Source organism: Macaca nemestrina, chromosome 10 (genome assembly GCF_043159975.1).
Source record: "Macaca nemestrina isolate mMacNem1 chromosome 10, mMacNem.hap1, whole genome shotgun sequence".
NCBI classification, from domain to species: domain Eukaryota; kingdom Metazoa; phylum Chordata; class Mammalia; order Primates; family Cercopithecidae; genus Macaca; species Macaca nemestrina.
Genome location: NC_092134.1, coordinates 70,998,135 through 71,008,378, shown reverse-complemented (window position 1 = coordinate 71,008,378; position 10,244 = coordinate 70,998,135). Strand labels below are relative to the sequence as shown.

At 36.0% G+C, this 10,244-nt stretch overlaps 1 protein-coding gene across 14 annotated transcripts in view; it reads left to right on the top strand.

Annotated features, from left to right (window-relative positions):
- Positions 1–10,244, top strand: part of LOC105474041 (ubiquitin specific peptidase 15) — a 146,379-nt gene that overhangs the window by 17,887 nt on the left and 118,248 nt on the right. The gene's annotated exons all lie outside the window — the stretch shown is intronic.

Below are 10,244 nucleotides of genomic sequence, written 5' to 3'. Positions count from 1 at the left end.
TGATACCAATGCCTTTGTCTGGAATACTTCCTGAAGGACCTGCCTGACTTTTTTATTTATATAAGTGGAAGGAGTACACGCTATATTTCCTGAAGGACCAGCTAACTTTTTTATTTATATATATATATATATATATATATATATATATATATATATATATATAAAAGTAGAAGGAGTACATGCTAAAATAACGATTAAAAGTAAATACATAAACTGACAACAGTTGTTTATTATCATCAAGTATTATAATAATTATATGTGCTATACTGTTCTAAGACCGGCAGCACAGTCGATTTGTTTACACCAGCATCACCATAAACATGTGAGTAATGAGTTATGCTACAGTGTCACAATGGCTGCATCATTAAGCAATAGGGCTTTTTTAGCTACATTATGGTGTATGGGACCACTATCATATATGTAGTTTGTCATTGACAAGAAAGTCATTATGCAGTGCATGACTGTATACAGATGGTCCTCAACTTACTGATGCAGTTACAGCCTGTTAAACTCATTAGAACTTGAAAATATTGTAAGTAAAAAATCCATTTAATATACCTAACATACTATACAATATAGGTTAGCCTGGCCTACCTTAAATGTGCTTAGAACACTTACATTAATCTACAGTTGGGCAAAACCAGCTAACACAAAATCTGTTTTATAATAAAGCATTGATTACTGTACTGAAAATGAAAAACAGAATCATTGTATGGATACTAGAAATATGGTTTCTGCTGAATGCTTATCACTTTCATACCATTATAAAGTCCGGAAATCTTAAGTCACACCATAAGTTGGACTGTCTATATCAACTTTTGTCATTGTAGTAAGAATACTTAACATGAGCTCTGCCATCTTAATTTTTTTCTGTACTATATAGTATTGTTAAATATAGGCACAATATTGTACAATAGACGTACTCATTTTGCATAACTGAAACTTTGTACCCACTGAATATCATGAACTCATTTCTTCCTTTTCCCAGCCCCTGGCAGTCACCATTTTACTCTTTATTTCTATGACTATGATTGTTTTAGATACCTCATAAGTGGAATCATGCAGTATTTGTCTTTCTGTGACTCATTTACTTCATTTAGCATAGTGACTTTCAGGTTCATCCATGTCGCTGCATATGGCAGGATCTTTTTTTTTCAGTCTGAATAGTATTCCATTTTTCTTTATTCTTTCATCCATCAAAAGACATTAAGGTTATTTCCACATCTTGGCTATTGTGAATAATGATGCAGTAAACATGATAGTACATATATCTCTTCAGGACCCTGATTTTAATGCTTTTAGATATGTACTCAGAAGTAGGATTGCTGGATCATATGGTCGTTCTATTTTTAATTTTTTGAGGCTAATTTTCCATGGCCAATGCACCGTGTTATATAGTCTACAAGAGTTCCAATTTCTCCACATCCTCACGGTTACCTTTTGTTTTTTCAATAATAGACATCCTAACATGTGTGAGGTGGTAGCTCATTGTGGTTTTGATTTGCCTAATTAAGTGTTGTAACACCTTCAAGTTTTCAAAACAAGTATTAGAAAAGAACTGACTGCATATGTAAGATAGAGCTGTAAATGATTTTTTCCTTTATGTGTGATCTGTTGTACCAGTACCTTTTATAGAATAGTCCATCTTTGCCTATTAGTTTGTAATGATGCTTTTGATATATGTCCTCATATATATGTGAGTCTGGCTCTTATTTCTTTGCACTGTTTTCATTGGTGTTTTTACTTCTCTCTATGCCAATATCACATTTTCTTAATCACAGCTTTGACACTTTGTAACCTTGGGCAAGTTAATTTCTCTGTGCATATGTACTCCCTCTGAAATTAAGATAGTAGTACCTACTTCATTGGGTAAATGAAAATATATTAATGTGCTTAGAAGTATACACATGGCCCAAGAGTAAAACTCAAATATTAGTGATTTTGTTGTTAAATCAAACTTAATAAAGTTAATAAACTTAATTAACTTAATTAGTAAGTTAATAATTAACTTAAATTAATAATAAATTAAGCTTAATAAAGAGGCTTAGTAATGAGGAAACTGAGATTTCCATCTTGTTTTTCTTCCAAACTTTCTGGTGAAGTGGAGAGAGGGTTATGGAGGGATTCCCTGAAACAGTGACATTTAGGCAGATATATGAAAGATTATAGGTGTTAACTATGTGTCTTAGTCCCTTCAGGCTGGTATAACAAAGTACCAGTAAGTGGCTTAAAAACAGCAAATTTATTTGTCACTGTTCTGGAGGCTGGGAAATCCAAGATGGCTAGGTACTGGCAGGTTCTGTGTTTGGTGAGGACACAGCATACTTTCTGGTTCATAAATGGAACCTTCTAACTGTAGTGGAAGGGATGAGGTGTTCTCTGGGAACCTCTTTTATAAAGGCATAAATTCCATTCGTGAGGACTCTGCCCTTATGATCTAATCACCTCCTAATACCCTATCCTTGGGGGTTAGGATTTTAACATTAATTCTGGGGGAGGAGACACGTGCATTCAGACCATAGCTCTACATGTTGAAGAGAATAAGGGAATTTTCTAGGTAGAAGGGGTTATGAGGCAGAAAATGGTGTGTCAAGGAACTGAAAGAAGCCTCTTGTAGCTGGATCTGGGCACAAAGAAAAATGGTACCTGCTGAGTCTAAAGGGGTAGCTAGGGTTAGATCATACAAGACCTTTTAGGCAATGTTAAGCATTTTAGACTTCATCCTACATAGTTATAACTATTTGTATTGGTTGATATCCTAATGACTTTAAGTCAATAAAAGAAACTCAAAAGCAAAAATTGGGCTTATCTGGACCCTAATAGTAAATGAGGATTAAGAATACCATTGAGAAGCCAGGTGTGGTGGCTCACACCTGTAATCTCAGCACTTTGGGAGGCCAAGGCGGGCGGATCATGAGGTCAGGAGATCAAGACCATCCTGGCCAAAAACCCTGTCTCTACTAAAAAATACAAAAAATTAGCCAGGCATGGTGGTGGGCGCCTGTAGTCCCAGCTATTTGGGAGGCTGAGGCGGGAGAATGGCGTGAACCCGGGAGGCGGAGCTGCAGTGAGCAGAGATCGCACCACTGCACTCCAGCCTGGACAACAGAGCAAGACTCCGTCTCAAAAAAAAAAAAAAAAACCTTTGAGAATATATAAATTCAGGTCTTTGTTCATTAGTTGTAGCCTTTGTAATCTATTGATTCTGTTCTAGTATTTTTATCAGTTCTAATTGAACATTGGAATTTTGGCAGATTTCATAGATGTAGAAGTATAGTTTTTACAGTGCAGCAGATCTATATAAATGTATTGAAATAAAATCTTTTCATTTATTTTTCTGTGCCATCTAATCTTACCTTTCTTAGTCTTCTTTCTTGTCTACATCATCCAATCTTGTCTTTCTAATATATACCTAACAACACTATACATTATTTCTGGAATAGATTCTCCAATTTTTCTTTTTTTGTTTGCTTTTTGAGACAGAATCTTGCTCTATTGCCCAGGCTGGAGTGCAGTGGCATGCTCTCAGCTGACTGCAACCTCCATCTCCTGGATTCAAGCAATTCTTGTGCCTCAGCCTCCTGAGTAGCTGGGGTTACAAAAGCGTGTGCCACCACACTTGACTAATTTTTGTATTTTTAGTAGATATAGGATTTTAACATGTTGACCAGGCTGGTCTCGAACTCCTGGCCTCAAGTGATCCAGCCATCTTGGCCTCCCACAGTGCTGGGATTACAGGCGTGAGCCACCATGGCCAGATTCTCCTATTTTTCTGCTTTCCTGATGTTTCATTACCATAAAATTGTATAGATAGAAATATGGTGCCCTTTTTCAATTGAAGATAGTATTGAAAGCAATTAAATATCATCAAATGGGAAAGTCTCCTATCATAATAGTATCATTGTACAGAAAGAAGTCACTACAAGATCTAGGAAAGATAGTTGATACAGAAATGTATGACAATACATGGATAGTTGATACAGAAATGTATGGCATTAGAAGGTTTACATACTTTTAGTACCATAGTCCCTTTTTATCTGCAGAGGGTAAGTTCCAAGACCCTCAGTGGATGCCTGAGCCTACAGATAGTACCAAACCTGGTATACACTGCTTTTTCCTATACTTAGATGTAATAAAGTTTATAGGCCAGGCACAGTGGCTCGTGTTTGTAATCCCAGCACTTTGGGAGGCCAAAGTGCGAGGGCTGCTTGAGCCCAGGAGCTTGAAACTATCCTGGGCAACATAGTGATATATCATCTCTACAAAAAATAAACAAAATTAGCTGGTTTTGTGGCACATGCCTGTAGTCCCAGCTACTCAGGAGACTGAGGTGGGACGATCACTTGAGCCAGGGAGGTCGAGGCTACAGTGAGCTGTGATCGTGCCACTGTACTCCAGCCTCAGTGACAGAGCAAGACCCTGTCTCAAAAAAATAATAATAAAAAAGTTATAAATTAGCCACAGGAAGATTAACAGCAACAATTAATAATAAAATAGGACAGTTATGACAATATCCTGTAAAAGTTATATGGATGTGGTTTCTCAAAATATCTTACTGTACTCTGCTTACCCTTTTTGTAATAGTGTGAGATGATAAAATGCATATGTGATGAGATGACATGAGGTAAATGACATAGGCATTATGATGTAAATGGAAGATTTCAGAAATAATTTATAGGTTTTAAATTACCTGTGTTCTGCGTAGCGTGATGAAATACTGTGCCATTCCACCCAAACTGTCTTCAAGCTGTCTTGGTTATCAGGTCGACTGTTGCAGTATCACAATCCTTATGTTCAAGTATCCCTTATTTTATTCAATAATGACCCAAAATGCAAGAGTGGTGAGAGTACCACAGTTGACAGTTAACCCGCAGAAAGTGAAACTGCAGCTAAAAGGAGGCTACTGTATAACTGTAAAGGATTTATTAAGTACTTTGGGAGATAGAACTCCATATCTTACAAATGTCTGAGTAACTATAAATAGAATTTCTGTATTATTCCACAAATTGTTTTTAATGTGTTTTCTAAATGATGTTTGTAACCATAGTATTAATGTTATCTCAAGTACATATTCTATTTTTAATGCATGTGGCATTATCTTTTTAAGAAAACTGACAGGAAATTTTGCATTTCCATTTTAAAGGGAAACGTCAGTAACTAAGAAAAATTAACTGAAGATCGGAATCTACCCTCCCAAATGGTACTACACTCCCCAGTAGTTTTCATACAAGTAAATCATTAAGGGGCAGATAACCCCTTACAAACTACTTTTATAGATAGTAGAAGAGTAAAAGCTATTCTAGGTTTGTTAGAAGAGTACAGGAGAAAAAGCTTGGCAAGTGCAGAAAATTTTCATCACCTTCAACACTTAGTCATGATAGTCTAAACAAATGTCGAATAGAAAGGAACTTCTCTAAGTTCATTAACAGTATCAAAAACCTACAGCAAGCTAATAAGCAGCATTTATAAAAAATCTACCTAGTGGTGAAACTTTAAATCTTGTCATTAAAAAATCAAGACAAAAATGTTTGCTGTCTCTTCACCTATACTTTAGAAGCCCTAGCCAAGAAAAATAGGCAATAGACAAGAACAGTAGGAATACAATTAGAAAGAAACGATTAAACACATTATTTGCCGCAACAATATGAGTTTTTACATAGAAAAATCTAAGGGAACCTACAACCAGGTAGAACTACTAAGAGTTCAGGATGCTGGTGGATATCAGATTAATCACTTTAAAAAATTAGGCTGAGCACAGTGGTTCATGCTTGTTATCCCAGCACTTTGTGAGGCGGAGGCGGGCGGGTCACTTGAGGCCAGGAGTTTGAGACCAGCCTGGCCAAGATGGCAAAACCCAGTCTTTACTAAAAATAGAAAAATTAGCTGGGCATGGCACAAGCCATAATCCCAGCTACTCTGGAGGCTGAGGCACGAGAATTGCTTGAACCCGGGAAGTGGAGGTTGCAGTAAGCCAAGATCGTGCCACCACACTCCAGCCTGGGCAATAGAGTGAGACCCTGTCTCTAAAACACAAACAACAAATATTATTTCTATGCATCAACTACAAGCAGTTATAGAATGTAATTAACTAGAAAAAAAGGTAAAATTCACAGAGAAAAACTGAGGTTTCTAGGAATGAATTTAGCAAAACATGATTTTTATTGGGAAAACATATAAAATTCATTAAAAGACATTAACCTGAATAATGAAGAGATATGCCATGGCTGTGGATAAGAAGACTCACTGGTAAAGATGGCAGTGTCCCTCAATTTTGTAAGTTTAATGTACCTCCCATCAAAATCTTATTAGACTTTTTTGTGGAACTTTGCAAAGAAAGCAAATCGAATGTCTGAGTATAAGTAAAATCATTGCTAGTCTAGTCAGTATTTATTTTAGAAAATAGGATTTTCTTAAGACTTAGTCCCTCAATTCTTTTCTCAAAAATCTTAATCTCCACGATGTGTGGGGGCTTTCCATTGCATAATCTTGACAGTGGGTTCAGAATACTGGTACACAGATAATTCTGCATATCTACTTTTAGGGAGTTAGACTCATGAATATTCTTCAAGAATTCTGAGGTTTTGTTAGGTTAGTGCCTTTGCTTTAGCTATTTTCAGACGTTAACTGTGGGGTTTTATTCTTATAGTGTTATATATGGTAATCATAGAAAGAAACACTAGAATGGATAATCTTCTAAAAAACTTCTTTACCTGTAGTATTACACACATGAGCTTTAAATCTCTCATTAACCTTTATCTTTACTGTTGATTCTGCTTGTGATTGAACCTGGTTAAATGTGGGGAAAATGTTTCTAGAAAAGAATTTAAAATCATTATGAACCAATGACAAAGCAGTATTTTATAGGAGGTATACGGTAGTCAGAATAAATTTTTGCAATGTTTTAGGTATTTTTTTTTAATGCTTTCTATCCTAGTGAACACTTGTTTTACTTTTTCTGTCATTGGTCATCTGATGAGAAGTTAGTTCTAGGTAGCTGAAAATAAGATGAATATAGTTTCAGTAATGTTTACAATGTTAGCTCTATCACACTTTTGAAATCATTCAAAAACCAATCCTGCTTGCCCCTACTATAGGAGGAACAGTCAGAGATAGTATTGTTGTTAACTTCCGTTGGTAAAGAAGCTTAATTAACGTTTTAAGACTGATTATACTTTCTTTAATATTTTTATAGATTTAAGGAGTACAAATGCAGTTTTGTTACATGGATGAACTGCATAATGGTGAAGTATGATCTTTTAATGTAGCCATCAGCTGAATAGTGTATATTGTACTCATTTAATAATTTATCATCCCTCACCCGCCTCCCACCCTTCTGAGTCTCCAATGTCTGTTATTTCACTCTCTGTGTCCGTGTGTATACATGGTTTAGCTACCACTTATAAGTGATAACATGCAGTATTTGACTTTGTATTTCTGAATTATTTCCCCTAAGATAATGGCCTCCAGTTCCATCCATGTTGCTGCAAAAAAAACATGCCTTCATTCTTTTTTATGGCTCAGTAGTATTCCACGATGTGTATGTGTGTGCCACATTGTCTTTATCCAGTCATCCATTCATGGACACTTAAGGTGTTTCCTAAGATAATGGCCTCCACTTCCATCCATGGTGCTGCAAAAAAAACATGGTTTTATTCTTTTTTTATGACTGAGTAGTATTCCATGGTGTGTGTGTGTATCCATATATACCACATTGCCTTTATCCAGTCATCCACTGATGGACACTTAGGTTGTTTCCATATCTTTGCTATTGTGAATAGTCCTGTGATAAACGTAAAAGTACACGTGTCTTTTTGATAGAATTATTTCATTTCCTTTGAGTATATGCCCAGTAGTGTAATTACTACATCTAGTGGTAGTTCTATTTTTAGTTTTTTGAGAAATCTCCATACTGTTTTCCATAAAGGTTGTACTAATTTCCATTCCCACCATGCCTTTTCCTCTGCATCCTTGCCAACATCTGTTATCTTTTGACCTTCTAATAATGGCCATTCTGACTGGTGCGAGATGCTTTTTCACTGTGGTTTTACTTGCATTTATCTGATAATTAGTGATGTGAAAATTTTTTTCATATGTTAGTTGACCATTTATATGTGTTAGTTTGAAATTTTTCTGTTTAGAGTAAACACACAATCTACAGAATGGGAGAAAATATTTTCAAACTATACATACAACAAAAGACCAGTATCTGGACTCTGTAAGGAACTTAATAAGAAAAAAACCAACCCTATTAAAAAGTGGACAAAGGACATGAACAGAATTCTCCAAAGAATACATATAGCCAGCAAACATATGAAACAATGCACAAAATCACTAATAATCAGAGAAATACAAATCAAAACCACAGTGAGGTACCATCTCATACCAGTCAGAATGGCTATTATTAAAAAGTTAAATAACAGATTTTAGCAAGATTGCAGAGAAAAGGGAATGCTTAATATGTTATTGGTGAGAATGCAAATTAGTTCAGCCCCTGTGGAAAGCAGTTTGGAGATTTCTCAAAGAACTAAAAATAGAAATACCATACGCTCAGCAGTCCCATTACTAGAAAATAAATCATTCTGCCAAAAAGACACCTGCCAAAAGTATCACAGTACTATTCACAATAGTAAAGACGTGGAATCAACCCGGGTGCCCATCATTGATGGGTTGGGTAAAGAAAATGTGATACATGGCCAGGCGTGGTGGCTCATTCCTGTAATCCCAGCACTTTGGGAGGCCCAGGCAGCAGATCACTTGAGGTCGGGAGTTCGAGACCAGCCTGACCAACATGGTAAAACCTGTCTCTACTAAAAATACAAAATTAGCCAGGCGTGGTGGCGCATCCCTGTAATCCCAGCTACTCGGGAGGCTGAGGCAGGAGAATTGCTTGAACCTGGGAGGCGGAAGTTGCGGTGAGCTGAGATCGCACCATTGCACTCCAGCCTGGGCAACAAGAGCGAAACTCTGTCTCAAAAAAAAAGAAAATGTGATACATACACACCATGGAGTACTGTGCAGCTATCAAAAAGAATGAAATTATATCCTTTACAGCAACATGGATGCAGCTGGAGGCCATTATTCTAAGCAAATTAACACAGATACAGAAGACCAAATACTGTGTGTTCTCACTTATAAGTAGGAGCTAAACATTGGGTATACACGAACACAAACTGGGAACAATAGACACTGGGGATTCCAAAAGAGAGGAGGGAGAGAGGGGAGTAGAGGTTGAAAAACAACCTATCGGTTACGTATTTGCTACTGGGCAACAGGATCATTAGAAACCAAAACCTCAGCATCGGGCAATATATCCATGTAACAAACCTGTATATGTACCCCCTGAATCTAATATTAAAAATAAAATTTAAAATATTTTTAACTGAATTTTTGATATAAAAATAACTTTTAAAAATCTGTGTTCTTTGTCCACTTTTAAATGAGTTTTATTTTTTGTTGCCGTCATTGTCATTGAGTAGTTTGAGTTCCTTGTAAATTCTGAATATTAGTCCTTTGTTGGAGGCATAGATTACAGATGTTTTCTCCCATTGTTAGGTTGTCTGTTCACAATTATTTCTTTTGCTGTACAAAAGTTTTTCAGTTAAACTGAGTCACTTTTGTCTATTTTTGTTTTTTGTTGGATTTGTTTTTGAGATGTTAGTCATAAATTCTTTTGTGTAGGCCAGTATACAGAGAGTTTCTCCTAGGTTGTTTTTTTTTTTTTTTTTTTTAGGACGTTTATAAAAGTTTCAAGATCTTGAATACACCTTGCATTAATTTTTTTTGTTGTTGTTTTTCTACCTTGAGTTAAATATTTTTTATAGTGAGAGGTAGGGGTCCAGTTTCATTCTTCTCTTCTGCATGTGGCAATCCAGTTTTCCCGGCACCATTTATTGAATAGGGTCTCCTTTTCCAGTGAATGTTTTTGTCAGCTTCGTTGAAGATCAGTTGGCTATAGGTATGTGGCTTTATTTCTGGGCTCTCTGTTCTGTTCCATTGATCTGTGCATCTGTTTTTGTACCAGTACCATGCTGCTTTGGTTACTATAACCTTGCAGTGTAATTTGAAGTTGAGTAATTTGATGCCTCCAGCTTTGTTCTTTTTGCTTAGGATTGTTTTGTCTATTGAAATTTTTTTTTTTTTATATCATATGAGTTTTAGAATTGTTTTTTCTAATCCAGTGAAACATGATGTTGGTATTTTGATAGAAATTACATTGAATCTGTAGATTGCTTTGGGCAAGGGGA